Source organism: Hyla sarda, unplaced genomic scaffold (genome assembly GCF_029499605.1).
Source record: "Hyla sarda isolate aHylSar1 unplaced genomic scaffold, aHylSar1.hap1 scaffold_340, whole genome shotgun sequence".
NCBI classification, from domain to species: domain Eukaryota; kingdom Metazoa; phylum Chordata; class Amphibia; order Anura; family Hylidae; genus Hyla; species Hyla sarda.
The window spans coordinates 49,181-65,743 of NW_026610153.1; the positions used below are offsets into that span (position 1 = coordinate 49,181).

At 44.9% G+C, this 16,563-nt stretch overlaps 6 non-coding genes across 6 annotated transcripts; all 6 read right to left on the minus strand.

Moving 5' to 3' along the window:
- Positions 1–1,343: 1,343 nt before the first annotated feature.
- LOC130330793 (U2 spliceosomal RNA) lies at positions 1,344–1,534 on the minus strand. The gene has a single exon (XR_008873855.1). It is a non-coding gene; the product is annotated as a U2 spliceosomal RNA (small nuclear RNA).
- A 2,083-nt stretch (positions 1,535–3,617) lies between these two features.
- LOC130330805 (U2 spliceosomal RNA) lies at positions 3,618–3,808 on the minus strand. Its single transcript, XR_008873862.1, has one exon. It is a non-coding gene; the product is annotated as a U2 spliceosomal RNA (small nuclear RNA).
- A 2,079-nt stretch (positions 3,809–5,887) lies between these two features.
- LOC130330817 (U2 spliceosomal RNA) lies at positions 5,888–6,078 on the minus strand. Its single transcript, XR_008873867.1, has one exon. It is a non-coding gene; the product is annotated as a U2 spliceosomal RNA (small nuclear RNA).
- Positions 6,079–8,166: 2,088 nt separating this feature from the next.
- LOC130330827 (U2 spliceosomal RNA) lies at positions 8,167–8,357 on the minus strand. The gene has a single exon (XR_008873870.1). It is a non-coding gene; the product is annotated as a U2 spliceosomal RNA (small nuclear RNA).
- A 2,073-nt stretch (positions 8,358–10,430) lies between these two features.
- On the minus strand, positions 10,431–10,621 carry LOC130330828 (U2 spliceosomal RNA). Its single transcript, XR_008873871.1, has one exon. It is a non-coding gene; the product is annotated as a U2 spliceosomal RNA (small nuclear RNA).
- Positions 10,622–12,711: 2,090 nt separating this feature from the next.
- Positions 12,712–12,902, minus strand: LOC130330829 (U2 spliceosomal RNA). The gene has a single exon (XR_008873872.1). It is a non-coding gene; the product is annotated as a U2 spliceosomal RNA (small nuclear RNA).
- Between the last annotated feature and the right edge of the window lie 3,661 nt (positions 12,903–16,563).

Here is a 16,563-nt window from a genome sequence, read left to right on the forward strand (position 1 = left end):
CTAGTGATGTCAGTGGTATTGAGTGACATCACAGCACAGTGCTAAGGCTCCTGGGCCTGGACACAGCAGCGGCTGCAATATCTCAACGGAGAATACGTTTATATATATGTGTGTGTGTGCGCGTATATATATATATATATATATATATATATATATATATATATATATTTCTCCGCCGAAATCACTTTTAAACCCATTTCCACCTTTTTTTCCCTTCTCTTCCTCTTACTTTTTTTTCACGTTTTTTTACGTTTTTCTCCTTTTCGCCTCTTTTCTGGGCGTATTATTCTTCTTTTTCTTCTTTTTTTTCGTCTAATGCATACCCCATCAGTGCAGCAATGCTTATTCAATACCGCCAGCAGATGGAGACACTGGGGGATAATTTTCTAAGGATTTATACTGATTTTTCCTGTCTGAATTTGTCGCACAGAAAGTTGCAGGCCAAATATGTGTGACATTTCTGCGACTTTAGCTTCTAGAGCATTTTTACAACATTATACATAGGTGCTGAATACATAAAAAGCGACTGTTCAGCGACAGACAAGTCGCATCGGCTGAAAGTAGGCCAGAATGTCAGTCCATGTTGGAGCAGGTTTAGATACAGTCTAAAGTATAGATCTCAAAGTCTGTGCACAGAATTTAGCAAGGGCCTCGCACCTTCTGATGCATCAGGTAGGTGCACAATAGCATAGCCTAACCCTCTGTACTTTGGTCTATATTGATGCGGGACATAGACAGCCAGCTGATGACCAATCCATTAGTGCAATGGATGGCTGGAAGCATTTGTCTTTGCCTTTGCAATACCACAGAAGCAATGCATGGTCAATGTACAGCAATGACACACCTGTGTGAACAGCCAGGAGACCCCCCCCCCCCCCCCATGTTATGTTACATAGTTACATAGTTAGTACGGTCGAAAAAAGACATATGTCCATCAAGTTCAACCAGGGAATTAAGGGGTAGGGGTGTGGCGCGATATTGGGGAAGGGATGAGATTTTATATTTCTTCATAAGCATTAATCTTATTTTGTCAATTAGGAACATTCAGCACCCACCCGCTATCAAGGCAGCTGCCTATCATGTCATGCCCTACCTGCACAGGTGTGCTGGCTACTCAAATGATCCAATTAAGGAGGCCATTTAGTCAGCAGCAGCAGAAGTCCTGTGCCTGGACGCTCCAACAGCGGCCAGACACAAGCAGAAGCAGAAGCAGCAGAAGCAGCAGCAGCACCACCTTTTGTTTTTTGGCTGCAGCAGCAGCAAGGCCCACAGGGCTGGCTAGCTGGCTAGCCAGCAAGCAGGTAGCAATGAAAGTAGGAATCTTTCTTTTTAACCCTGTAAGGGGGTGGTGCACTGTACCCGAAGATACTGCCATATCGGGTCAATGCATAGGGCGACGGAAGCAAGCTTCGAAATCGGCCCCCGTTCTCAAAAATCCATTTAATATATGGTCCCCAGATAGGGGACGTATCAGATATTAAACTGATAAGAACAGATACTACACTTGATCTTAGCCAAAAGGCCGAGAAGCGATAACCGTGAAAGGGGCGGGCCCAACAAGGTGCCCTTCATGGGCACTATCACTGCTTGCTGTCAGGGAGGCTGCCAGACAATTTTCCATGCACACTCTGGGCTGGGGGGCAGTCAACCACCAGTACACACAGCAGAACCTAAACCCATACCATTATTGCTAAGCAGCAAGACAGGGGCCCATTGCACTCCCACGGGGCCTTTTTAAATGCAATCCATAACCCGGATTTGCCAGGAACCCTTCTTACTCCTCCTACTTGCATGTGACACTGGGCTTAGGATCTGCATAGGAAACACACACACAAGCACACACCTACCTTTGTTGCCTGCAGATGCCTCCTTGGCTGTCCCCAAACGGTATCAAACCAACACCCACGGGAAGCTGTAAGCATAGAGGACATGCCTGCACCCCATTGGACTTACCTGTGTGGGTTAAACCCGGGTTATTTGACAACCTATGGCGGTGATGGTTCTGCTCAGGCAGAGCAGTGCTGATGCTCCTCATAAAGCTGTCGCTGCTGTGAAGGTTCTAGGTGACATCACAAATCCCTATGGTTACATACACAACAAAGCTGGGTTGTTGTTGTTTACACTCTGCAAGGCCTGTGGAAGTGAGTGACATCATAGCACTGTAGTTCTGAGGGTTCTAGATGGATGCAACAATCTCCTGTTGCTTCTATGAAGGCCATAATAGACGACATCACCAAACAGCTCCATAGTCACATACACAGCAAAGGAGAGATGTTGTTTACACCTAGTGATGTCAGTGGTATTGAGTGACATCACAGCACAGTGCTAAGGCTCCTGGGCCTGGACACAGCAGCGGCTGCAATATCTCAACGGAGAATACGTTTATATATATGTGTGTGTGTGCGCGTATATATATATATATATATATATATATATATATATATTTCTCCGCCGAAATCACTTTTAAACCCATTTCCACCTTTTTTTCCCTTCTCTTCCTCTTACTTTTTTTTCACGTTTTTTTACGTTTTTCTCCTTTTCGCCTCTTTTCTGGGCGTATTATTCTTCTTTTTCTTCTTTTTTTTCGTCTAATGCATACCCCATCAGTGCAGCAATGCTTATTCAATACCGCCAGCAGATGGAGACACTGGGGGATAATTTTCTAAGGATTTATACTGATTTTTCCTGTCTGAATTTGTCGCACAGAAAGTTGCAGGCCAAATATGTGTGACATTTCTGCGACTTTAGCTTCTAGAGCATTTTTACAACATTATACATAGGTGCTGAATACATAAAAAGCGACTGTTCAGCGACAGACAAGTCGCATCGGCTGAAAGTAGGCCAGAATGTCAGTCCATGTTGGAGCAGGTTTAGATACAGTCTAAAGTATAGATCTCAAAGTCTGTGCACAGAATTTAGCAAGGGCCTCGCACCTTCTGATGCATCAGGTAGGTGCACAATAGCATAGCCTAACCCTCTGTACTTTGGTCTATATTGATGCGGGACATAGACAGCCAGCTGATGACCAATCCATTAGTGCAATGGATGGCTGGAAGCATTTGTCTTTGCCTTTGCAATACCACAGAAGCAATGCATGGTCAATGTACAGCAATGACACACCTGTGTGAACAGCCAGGAGACCCCCCCCCCCCCCATGTTATGTTACATAGTTACATAGTTAGTACGGTCGAAAAAAGACATATGTCCATCAAGTTCAACCAGGGAATTAAGGGGTAGGGGTGTGGCGCGATATTGGGGAAGGGATGAGATTTTATATTTCTTCATAAGCATTAATCTTATTTTGTCAATTAGGAACATTCAGCACCCACCCGCTATCAAGGCAGCTGCCTATCATGTCATGCCCTACCTGCACAGGTGTGCTGGCTACTCAAATGATCCAATTAAGGAGGCCATTTAGTCAGCAGCAGCAGAAGTCCTGTGCCTGGACGCTCCAACAGCGGCCAGACACAAGCAGAAGCAGAAGCAGCAGAAGCAGCAGCAGCACCACCTTTTGTTTTTTGGCTGCAGCAGCAGCAAGGCCCACAGGGCTGGCTAGCTGGCTAGCCAGCAAGCAGGTAGCAATGAAAGTAGGAATCTTTCTTTTTAACCCTGTAAGGGGGTGGTGCACTGTACCCGAAGATACTGCCATATCGGGTCAATGCATAGGGCGACGGAAGCAAGCTTCGAAATCGGCCCCCGTTCTCAAAAATCCATTTAATATATGGTCCCCAGATAGGGGACGTATCAGATATTAAACTGATAAGAACAGATACTACACTTGATCTTAGCCAAAAGGCCGAGAAGCGATAACCGTGAAAGGGGCGGGCCCAACAAGGTGCCCTTCATGGGCACTATCACTGCTTGCTGTCAGGGAGGCTGCCAGACAATTTTCCATGCACACTCTGGGCTGGGGGGCAGTCAACCACCAGTACACACAGCAGAACCTAAACCCATACCATTATTGCTAAGCAGCAAGACAGGGGCCCATTGCACTCCCACGGGGCCTTTTTAAATGCAATCCATAACCCGGATTTGCCAGGAACCCTTCTTACTCCTCCTACTTGCATGTGACACTGGGCTTAGGATCTGCATAGGAAACACACACACAAGCACACACCTACCTTTGTTGCCTGCAGATGCCTCCTTGGCTGTCCCCAAACGGTATCAAACCAACACCCACGGGAAGCTGTAAGCATAGAGGACATGCCTGCACCCCATTGGACTTACCTGTGTGGGTTAAACCCGGGTTATTTGACAACCTATGGCGGTGATGGTTCTGCTCAGGCAGAGCAGTGCTGATGCTCCTCATAAAGCTGTCGCTGCTGTGAAGGTTCTAGGTGACATCACAAATCCCTATGGTTACATACACAACAAAGCTGGGTTGTTGTTGTTTACACTCTGCAAGGCCTGTGGAAGTGAGTGACATCATAGCACTGTAGTTCTGAGGGTTCTAGATGGATGCAACAATCTCCTGTTGCTTCTATGAAGGCCATAATAGACGACATCACCAAACAGCTCCATAGTCACATACACAGCAAAGGAGAGATGTTGTTTACACCTAGTGATGTCAGTGGTATTGAGTGACATCACAGCACAGTGCTAAGGCTCCTGGGCCTGGACACAGCAGCGGCTGCAATATCTCAACGGAGAATACGTTTATATATATGTGTGTGTGTGCGCGTATATATATATATATATATATATATATATATATATATATATTTCTCCGCCGAAATCACTTTTAAACCCATTTCCACCTTTTTTTCCCTTCTCTTCCTCTTACTTTTTTTTCACGTTTTTTTACGTTTTTCTCCTTTTCGCCTCTTTTCTGGGCGTATTATTCTTCTTTTTCTTCTTTTTTTTCGTCTAATGCATACCCCATCAGTGCAGCAATGCTTATTCAATACCGCCAGCAGATGGAGACACTGGGGGATAATTTTCTAAGGATTTATACTGATTTTTCCTGTCTGAATTTGTCGCACAGAAAGTTGCAGGCCAAATATGTGTGACATTTCTGCGACTTTAGCTTCTAGAGCATTTTTACAACATTATACATAGGTGCTGAATACATAAAAAGCGACTGTTCAGCGACAGACAAGTCGCATCGGCTGAAAGTAGGCCAGAATGTCAGTCCATGTTGGAGCAGGTTTAGATACAGTCTAAAGTATAGATCTCAAAGTCTGTGCACAGAATTTAGCAAGGGCCTCGCACCTTCTGATGCATCAGGTAGGTGCACAATAGCATAGCCTAACCCTCTGTACTTTGGTCTATATTGATGCGGGACATAGACAGCCAGCTGATGACCAATCCATTAGTGCAATGGATGGCTGGAAGCATTTGTCTTTGCCTTTGCAATACCACAGAAGCAATGCATGGTCAATGTACAGCAATGACACACCTGTGTGAACAGCCAGGAGACCCCCCCCCCCCCCATGTTATGTTACATAGTTACATAGTTAGTACGGTCGAAAAAAGACATATGTCCATCAAGTTCAACCAGGGAATTAAGGGGTAGGGGTGTGGCGCGATATTGGGGAAGGGATGAGATTTTATATTTCTTCATAAGCATTAATCTTATTTTGTCAATTAGGAACATTCAGCACCCACCCGCTATCAAGGCAGCTGCCTATCATGTCATGCCCTACCTGCACAGGTGTGCTGGCTACTCAAATGATCCAATTAAGGAGGCCATTTAGTCAGCAGCAGCAGAAGTCCTGTGCCTGGACGCTCCAACAGCGGCCAGACACAAGCAGAAGCAGAAGCAGCAGAAGCAGCAGCAGCACCACCTTTTGTTTTTTGGCTGCAGCAGCAGCAAGGCCCACAGAGCTGGCTAGCCAGCAAGCAGGTAGCAATGAAAGTAGGAATCTTTCTTTTTAACCCTGTAAGGGGGTGGTGCACTGTACCCGAAGATACTGCCATATCGGGTCAATGCATAGGGCGACGGAAGCAAGCTTCGAAATCGGCCCCCGTTCTCAAAAATCCATTTAATATATGGTCCCCAGATAGGGGACGTATCAGATATTAAACTGATAAGAACAGATACTACACTTGATCTTAGCCAAAAGGCCGAGAAGCGATAACCGTGAAAGGGGCGGGCCCAACAAGGTGCCCTTCATGGGCACTATCACTGCTTGCTGTCAGGGAGGCTGCCAGACAATTTTCCATGCACACTCTGGGCTGGGGGGCAGTCAACCACCAGTACACACAGCAGAACCTAAACCCATACCATTATTGCTAAGCAGCAAGACAGGGGCCCATTGCACTCCCACGGGGCCTTTTTAAATGCAATCCATAACCCGGATTTGCCAGGAACCCTTCTTACTCCTCCTACTTGCATGTGACACTGGGCTTAGGATCTGCATAGGAAACACACACACAAGCACACACCTACCTTTGTTGCCTGCAGATGCCTCCTTGGCTGTCCCCAAACGGTATCAAACCAACACCCACGGGAAGCTGTAAGCATAGAGGACATGCCTGCACCCCATTGGACTTACCTGTGTGGGTTAAACCCGGGTTATTTGACAACCTATGGCGGTGATGGTTCTGCTCAGGCAGAGCAGTGCTGATGCTCCTCATAAAGCTGTCGCTGCTGTGAAGGTTCTAGGTGACATCACAAATCCCTATGGTTACATACACAACAAAGCTGGGTTGTTGTTGTTTACACTCTGCAAGGCCTGTGGAAGTGAGTGACATCATAGCACTGTAGTTCTGAGGGTTCTAGATGGATGCAACAATCTCCTGTTGCTTCTATGAAGGCCATAATAGACGACATCACCAAACAGCTCCATAGTCACATACACAGCAAAGGAGAGATGTTGTTTACACCTAGTGATGTCAGTGGTATTGAGTGACATCACAGCACAGTGCTAAGGCTCCTGGGCCTGGACACAGCAGCGGCTGCAATATCTCAACGGAGAATACGTTTATATATATGTGTGTGTGTGCGCATATATATATATATATATATATATATATATATATATATATATTTCTCCGCCGAAATCACTTTTAAACCCATTTCCCCTTTTTTTTCCCTTCTCTTCCTCTTACTTTTTTTTCACGTTTTTTTACGTTTTTCTCCTTTTCGCCTCTTTTCTGGGCGTATTATTCTTCTTTTTCTTCTTTTTTTTCGTCTAATGCATACCCCATCAGTGCAGCAATGCTTATTCAATACCGCCAGCAGATGGAGACACTGGGGGATAATTTTCTAAGGATTTATACTGATTTTTCCTGTCTGAATTTGTCGCACAGAAAGTTGCAGGCCAAATATGTGTGACATTTCTGCGACTTTAGCTTCTAGAGCATTTTTACAACATTATACATAGGTGCTGAATACATAAAAAGCGACTGTTCAGCGACAGACAAGTCGCATCGGCTGAAAGTAGGCCAGAATGTCAGTCCATGTTGGAGCAGGTTTAGATACAGTCTAAAGTATAGATCTCAAAGTCTGTGCACAGAATTTAGCAAGGGCCTCGCACCTTCTGATGCATCAGGTAGGTGCACAATAGCATAGCCTAACCCTCTGTACTTTGGTCTATATTGATGCGGGACATAGACAGCCAGCTGATGACCAATCCATTAGTGCAATGGATGGCTGGAAGCATTTGTCTTTGCCTTTGCAATACCACAGAAGCAATGCATGGTCAATGTACAGCAATGACACACCTGTGTGAACAGCCAGGAGACCCCCCCCCCCCCCCATGTTATGTTACATAGTTACATAGTTAGTACGGTCGAAAAAAGACATATGTCCATCAAGTTCAACCAGGGAATTAAGGGGTAGGGGTGTGGCGCGATATTGGGGAAGGGATGAGATTTTATATTTCTTCATAAGCATTAATCTTATTTTGTCAATTAGGAACATTCAGCACCCACCCGCTATCAAGGCAGCTGCCTATCATGTCATGCCCTACCTGCACAGGTGTGCTGGCTACTCAAATGATCCAATTAAGGAGGCCATTTAGTCAGCAGCAGCAGAAGTCCTGTGCCTGGACGCTCCAACAGCGGCCAGACACAAGCAGAAGCAGAAGCAGCAGAAGCAGCAGCAGCACCACCTTTTGTTTTTTGGCTGCAGCAGCAGCAAGGCCCACAGGGCTGGCTAGCTGGCTAGCCAGCAAGCAGGTAGCAATGAAAGTAGGAATCTTTCTTTTTAACCCTGTAAGGGGGTGGTGCACTGTACCCGAAGATACTGCCATATCGGGTCAATGCATAGGGCGACGGAAGCAAGCTTCGAAATCGGCCCCCGTTCTCAAAAATCCATTTAATATATGGTCCCCAGATAGGGGACGTATCAGATATTAAACTGATAAGAACAGATACTACACTTGATCTTAGCCAAAAGGCCGAGAAGCGATAACCGTGAAAGGGGCGGGCCCAACAAGGTGCCCTTCATGGGCACTATCACTGCTTGCTGTCAGGGAGGCTGCCAGACAATTTTCCATGCACACTCTGGGCTGGGGGGCAGTCAACCACCAGTACACACAGCAGAACCTAAACCCATACCATTATTGCTAAGCAGCAAGACAGGGGCCCATTGCACTCCCACGGGGCCTTTTTAAATGCAATCCATAACCCGGATTTGCCAGGAACCCTTCTTACTCCTCCTACTTGCATGTGACACTGGGCTTAGGATCTGCATAGGAAACACACACACAAGCACACACCTACCTTTGTTGCCTGCAGATGCCTCCTTGGCTGTCCCCAAACGGTATCAAACCAACACCCACGGGAAGCTGTAAGCATAGAGGACATGCCTGCACCCCATTGGACTTACCTGTGTGGGTTAAACCCGGGTTATTTGACAACCTATGGCGGTGATGGTTCTGCTCAGGCAGAGCAGTGCTGATGCTCCTCATAAAGCTGTCGCTGCTGTGAAGGTTCTAGGTGACATCACAAATCCCTATGGTTACATACACAACAAAGCTGGGTTGTTGTTGTTTACACTCTGCAAGGCCTGTGGAAGTGAGTGACATCATAGCACTGTAGTTCTGAGGGTTCTAGATGGATGCAACAATCTCCTGTTGCTTCTATGAAGGCCATAATAGACGACATCACCAAACAGCTCCATAGTCACATACACAGCAAAGGAGAGATGTTGTTTACACCTAGTGATGTCAGTGGTATTGAGTGACATCACAGCACAGTGCTAAGGCTCCTGGGCCTGGACACAGCAGCGGCTGCAATATCTCAACGGAGAATACGTTTATATATATGTGTGTGTGTGCGCGTATATATATATATATATATATATATATATATATTTCTCCGCCGAAATCACTTTTAAACCCATTTCCACCTTTTTTTCCCTTCTCTTCCTCTTACTTTTTTTTCACGTTTTTTTACGTTTTTCTCCTTTTCGCCTCTTTTCTGGGCGTATTATTCTTCTTTTTCTTCTTTTTTTTCGTCTAATGCATACCCCATCAGTGCAGCAATGCTTATTCAATACCGCCAGCAGATGGAGACACTGGGGGATAATTTTCTAAGGATTTATACTGATTTTTCCTGTCTGAATTTGTCGCACAGAAAGTTGCAGGCCAAATATGTGTGACATTTCTGCGACTTTAGCTTCTAGAGCATTTTTACAACATTATACATAGGTGCTGAATACATAAAAAGCGACTGTTCAGCGACAGACAAGTCGCATCGGCTGAAAGTAGGCCAGAATGTCAGTCCATGTTGGAGCAGGTTTAGATACAGTCTAAAGTATAGATCTCAAAGTCTGTGCACAGAATTTAGCAAGGGCCTCGCAACCTTCTGATGCATCAGGTAGGTGCACAATAGCATAGCCTAACCCTCTGTACTTTGGTCTATATTGATGCGGGACATAGACAGCCAGCTGATGACCAATCCATTAGTGCAATGGATGGCTGGAAGCATTTGTCTTTGCCTTTGCAATACCACAGAAGCAATGCATGGTCAATGTACAGCAATGACACACCTGTGTGAACAGCCAGGAGACCCCCCCCCCCCCCCATGTTATGTTACATAGTTACATAGTTAGTACGGTCGAAAAAAGACATATGTCCATCAAGTTCAACCAGGGAATTAAGGGGTAGGGGTGTGGCGCGATATTGGGGAAGGGATGAGATTTTATATTTCTTCATAAGCATTAATCTTATTTTGTCAATTAGGAACATTCAGCACCCACCCGCTATCAAGGCAGCTGCCTATCATGTCATGCCCTACCTGCACAGGTGTGCTGGCTACTCAAATGATCCAATTAAGGAGGCCATTTAGTCAGCAGCAGCAGAAGTCCTGTGCCTGGACGCTCCAACAGCGGCCAGACACAAGCAGAAGCAGAAGCAGCAGAAGCAGCAGCAGCACCACCTTTTGTTTTTTGGCTGCAGCAGCAGCAAGGCCCACAGAGCTGGCTAGCCAGCAAGCAGGTAGCAATGAAAGTAGGAATCTTTCTTTTTAACCCTGTAAGGGGGTGGTGCACTGTACCCGAAGATACTGCCATATCGGGTCAATGCATAGGGCGACGGAAGCAAGCTTCGAAATCGGCCCCCGTTCTCAAAAATCCATTTAATATATGGTCCCCAGATAGGGGACGTATCAGATATTAAACTGATAAGAACAGATACTACACTTGATCTTAGCCAAAAGGCCGAGAAGCGATAACCGTGAAAGGGGCGGGCCCAACAAGGTGCCCTTCATGGGCACTATCACTGCTTGCTGTCAGGGAGGCTGCCAGACAATTTTCCATGCACACTCTGGGCTGGGGGGCAGTCAACCACCAGTACACACAGCAGAACCTAAACCCATACCATTATTGCTAAGCAGCAAGACAGGGGCCCATTGCACTCCCACGGGGCCTTTTTAAATGCAATCCATAACCCGGATTTGCCAGGAACCCTTCTTACTCCTCCTACTTGCATGTGACACTGGGCTTAGGATCTGCATAGGAAACACACACACAAGCACACACCTACCTTTGTTGCCTGCAGATGCCTCCTTGGCTGTCCCCAAACGGTATCAAACCAACACCCACGGGAAGCTGTAAGCATAGAGGACATGCCTGCACCCCATTGGACTTACCTGTGTGGGTTAAACCCGGGTTATTTGACAACCTATGGCGGTGATGGTTCTGCTCAGGCAGAGCAGTGCTGATGCTCCTCATAAAGCTGTCGCTGCTGTGAAGGTTCTAGGTGACATCACAAATCCCTATGGTTACATACACAACAAAGCTGGGTTGTTGTTGTTTACACTCTGCAAGGCCTGTGGAAGTGAGTGACATCATAGCACTGTAGTTCTGAGGGTTCTAGATGGATGCAACAATCTCCTGTTGCTTCTATGAAGGCCATAATAGACGACATCACCAAACAGCTCCATAGTCACATACACAGCAAAGGAGAGATGTTGTTTACACCTAGTGATGTCAGTGGTATTGAGTGACATCACAGCACAGTGCTAAGGCTCCTGGGCCTGGACACAGCAGCGGCTGCAATATCTCAACGGAGAATACGTTTATATATATGTGTGTGTGTGCGCGTATATATATATATATATATATATATATATATATATATATATATATATATTTCTCCGCCGAAATCACTTTTAAACCCATTTCCACCTTTTTTTCCCTTCTCTTCCTCTTACTTTTTTTTCACGTTTTTTTACGTTTTTCTCCTTTTCGCCTCTTTTCTGGGCGTATTATTATTCTTTTTCTTCTTTTTTTTCGTCTAATGCATACCCCATCAGTGCAGCAATGCTTATTCAATACCGCCAGCAGATGGAGACACTGGGGGATAATTTTCTAAGGATTTATACTGATTTTTCCTGTCTGAATTTGTCGCACAGAAAGTTGCAGGCCAAATATGTGTGACATTTCTGCGACTTTAGCTTCTAGAGCATTTTTACAACATTATACATAGGTGCTGAATACATAAAAAGCGACTGTTCAGCGACAGACAAGTCGCATCGGCTGAAAGTAGGCCAGAATGTCAGTCCATGTTGGAGCAGGTTTAGATACAGTCTAAAGTATAGATCTCAAAGTCTGTGCACAGAATTTAGCAAGGGCCTCGCACCTTCTGATGCATCAGGTAGGTGCACAATAGCATAGCCTAACCCTCTGTACTTTGGTCTATATTGATGCGGGACATAGACAGCCAGCTGATGACCAATCCATTAGTGCAATGGATGGCTGGAAGCATTTGTCTTTGCCTTTGCAATACCACAGAAGCAATGCATGGTCAATGTACAGCAATGACACACCTGTGTGAACAGCCAGGAGACCCCCCCCCCCCCCCCCCATGTTATGTTACATAGTTACATAGTTAGTACGGTCGAAAAAAGACATATGTCCATCATGTTCAACCAGGGAATTAAGGGGTAGGGGTGTGGCGCGATATTGGGGAAGGGATGAGATTTTATATTTCTTCATAAGCATTAATCTTATTTTGTCAATTAGGAACATTCAGCACCCACCCGCTATCAAGGCAGCTGCCTATCATGTCATGCCCTACCTGCACAGGTGTGCTGGCTACTCAAATGATCCAATTAAGGAGGCCATTTAGTCAGCAGCAGCAGAAGTCCTGTGCCTGGACGCTCCAACAGCGGCCAGACACAAGCAGAAGCAGAAGCAGCAGAAGCAGCACCTTTTGTTTTTTGGCTGCAGCAGCAGCAAGGCCCACAGGGCTGGCTAGCTGGCTAGCCAGCAAGCAGGTAGCAATGAAAGTAGGAATCTTTCTTTTTAACCCTGTAAGGGGGTGGTGCACTGTACCCGAAGATACTGCCATATCGGGTCAATGCATAGGGCGACGGAAGCAAGCTTCGAAATCGGCCCCCGTTCTCAAAAATCCATTTAATATATGGTCCCCAGATAGGGGACGTATCAGATATTAAACTGATAAGAACAGATACTACACTTGATCTTAGCCAAAAGGCCGAGAAGCGATAACCGTGAAAGGGGCGGGCCCAACAAGGTGCCCTTCATGGGCACTATCACTGCTTGCTGTCAGGGAGGCTGCCAGACAATTTTCCATGCACACTCTGGGCTGGGGGGCAGTCAACCACCAGTACACACAGCAGAACCTAAACCCATACCATTATTGCTAAGCAGCAAGACAGGGGCCCATTGCACTCCCACGGGGCCTTTTTAAATGCAATCCATAACCCGGATTTGCCAGGAACCCTTCTTACTCCTCCTACTTGCATGTGACACTGGGCTTAGGATCTGCATAGGAAACACACACACAAGCACACACCTACCTTTGTTGCCTGCAGATGCCTCCTTGGCTGTCCCCAAACGGTATCAAACCAACACCCACGGGAAGCTGTAAGCATAGAGGACATGCCTGCACCCCATTGGACTTACCTGTGTGGGTTAAACCCGGGTTATTTGACAACCTATGGCGGTGATGGTTCTGCTCAGGCAGAGCAGTGCTGATGCTCCTCATAAAGCTGTCGCTGCTGTGAAGGTTCTAGGTGACATCACAAATCCCTATGGTTACATACACAACAAAGCTGGGTTGTTGTTGTTTACACTCTGCAAGGCCTGTGGAAGTGAGTGACATCATAGCACTGTAGTTCTGAGGGTTCTAGATGGATGCAACAATCTCCTGTTGCTTCTATGAAGGCCATAATAGACGACATCACCAAACAGCTCCATAGTCACATACACAGCAAAGGAGAGATGTTGTTTACACCTAGTGATGTCAGTGGTATTGAGTGACATCACAGCACAGTGCTAAGGCTCCTGGGCCTGGACACAGCAGCGGCTGCAATATCTCAACGGAGAATACGTTTATATATATGTGTGTGTGTGCGCGTATATATATATATATATATATATATATATATATATATATATATATTTCTCCGCCGAAATCACTTTTAAACCCATTTCCACCTTTTTTTCCCTTCTCTTCCTCTTACTTTTTTTTCACGTTTTTTTACGTTTTTCTCCTTTTCGCCTCTTTTCTGGGCGTATTATTCTTCTTTTTCTTCTTTTTTTTCGTCTAATGCATACCCCATCAGTGCAGCAATGCTTATTCAATACCGCCAGCAGATGGAGACACTGGGGGATAATTTTCTAAGGATTTATACTGATTTTTCCTGTCTGAATTTGTCGCACAGAAAGTTGCAGGCCAAATATGTGTGACATTTCTGCGACTTTAGCTTCTAGAGCATTTTTACAACATTATACATAGGTGCTGAATACATAAAAAGCGACTGTTCAGCGACAGACAAGTCGCATCGGCTGAAAGTAGGCCAGAATGTCAGTCCATGTTGGAGCAGGTTTAGATACAGTCTAAAGTATAGATCTCAAAGTCTGTGCACAGAATTTAGCAAGGGCCTCGCACCTTCTGATGCATCAGGTAGGTGCACAATAGCATAGCCTAACCCTCTGTACTTTGGTCTATATTGATGCGGGACATAGACAGCCAGCTGATGACCAATCCATTAGTGCAATGGATGGCTGGAAGCATTTGTCTTTGCCTTTGCAATACCACAGAAGCAATGCATGGTCAATGTACAGCAATGACACACCTGTGTGAACAGCCAGGAGACCCCCCCCCCCCATGTTATGTTACATAGTTACATAGTTAGTACGGTCGAAAAAAGACATATGTCCATCAAGTTCAACCAGGGAATTAAGGGGTAGGGGTGTGGCGCGATATTGGGGAAGGGATGAGATTTTATATTTCTTCATAAGCATTAATCTTATTTTGTCAATTAGGAACATTCAGCACCCACCCGCTATCAAGGCAGCTGCCTATCATGTCATGCCCTACCTGCACAGGTGTGCTGGCTACTCAAATGATCCAATTAAGGAGGCCATTTAGTCAGCAGCAGCAGAAGTCCTGTGCCTGGACGCTCCAACAGCGGCCAGACACAAGCAGAAATAAAGACAAAAAAGACAACCGGGAGGCAGCGCCTCGTGTATTACCCTTGGCAGGTGAGGGAACCAAAAAGTATGCTGAATGTACACCCAGGACTTAAGTCAGGGTGGCCGCTCACCTTAAAGTAGAAGAATTGCGCATATCACCCCTTGATTGGGGTACCAGATAGAGTTGGATGAGCTGCCGAGCCTGATGGTCACAGGAGCGTGTCAACGCCCTGTAGAAACTGGAATACTTGTGAGAAAAAAGACCAATGGATCCAGGCGCTGCTCTATCCAGGTATACACAGGATGCAGGTAAGTGTTCTTAATCAAGCAATTTTATTGAACACAAAACAACAAAAGGATCATGACGCGTTTCGGGGTAAATTCCCCTTCCTCAGATGATCTAGGTGCTGCTACAACAAGCACCCTTTATATAATGGCAAGGTGGAGGAGGTACAGGTCAGGAAGGGGTGGGCTGAATGTGATGTCACATCCAGTCCACTTACAAAAAACTTAATTTACATGTAGAAACAGCAGAAAATAATTATTGTCTAAAACATACAGGTGTGCGTTCGATTATGATAATATAACGCAATATAAACAGTACTAAGTGATATAACATGGGTGGAATCGGCAATGTGACAAACACATGCGGGAGCTCTGACGAGGTAAACAACATAGCCATGTGGCTGAAAATAAACATAAACAATGGCATCGGTCTACTGTAAGGCGCTCCACTCGCAGCACGCACCGGCATAGCAGTGACAGGAGTATCCACGGACGCGTTGCCAAGCAGACGTCTCTGAACGGAAAACAACCAATCACAGTCCACAGGGCGCGGCTTGCAGCGGAGCGCCCAACATAGTGAGTAAACAACATAGGGAACAACACCATCTATGGAAGAAAAAGGTAAAATAAATACAAAAATAAATAAATGAAATGAAGGCAAGAGATATAAGTAATCCACAATATCCCATGTTAAAGGGTGGGAATAAAAAAAAAAAAAAAAAAAAAATTAAAAAAAAATTAAAAAAATAATAATAATAAAAAAAAAAAACGCCTTAGGATGTCCATATCGGGCGTTTCTAACAGCAACAACCACAAACTAAAATGTACCTTCTGAACACACATAATAAATTATTTAACACGCCAGAATAAATTAATTGATAGAAAATAATTAATAAAAAATGCGATGATCCCTATAAACAGTACATGATTACATAAAAAATGAATTGATATATATAAATACACAAAATAAATGTACATTAAAATACTAATAAAATTAAGTCTGGATCTTAATAATAAAATAGTATAAATAAGGAGTCAACGCTGTGACAGCTACTAACAAAATGTGATGATAAATACTTAGACAAAAGGCGTCCCCATCCAGTATGTCTACACAATCATATACCCATATCTAAAAGATTTAAAAAAATAAAAAATAAAAAATAAAAAAAAAAAAAATATAAAAAAATAAAAAAATAAAATAATGATAATTAATGGAAAAATAAAGCTATTAAGATGTTATAACCGCTGAATGTTGCAATATCACAAGGCAGTCTCCACCAACTCATTCAAACCAGACGGTACAAGGGTACGGAGTTTAAAGATCCAGAAATTCTCTCTCCTTCTCAATAAGCTGAATCTCTGGGAATTATCAAGTGCAATATTTTCTATAGCCTGAAGTTTCATGCAACTGAAATCAGACTGATGGTGGGTCAGCAGATGCC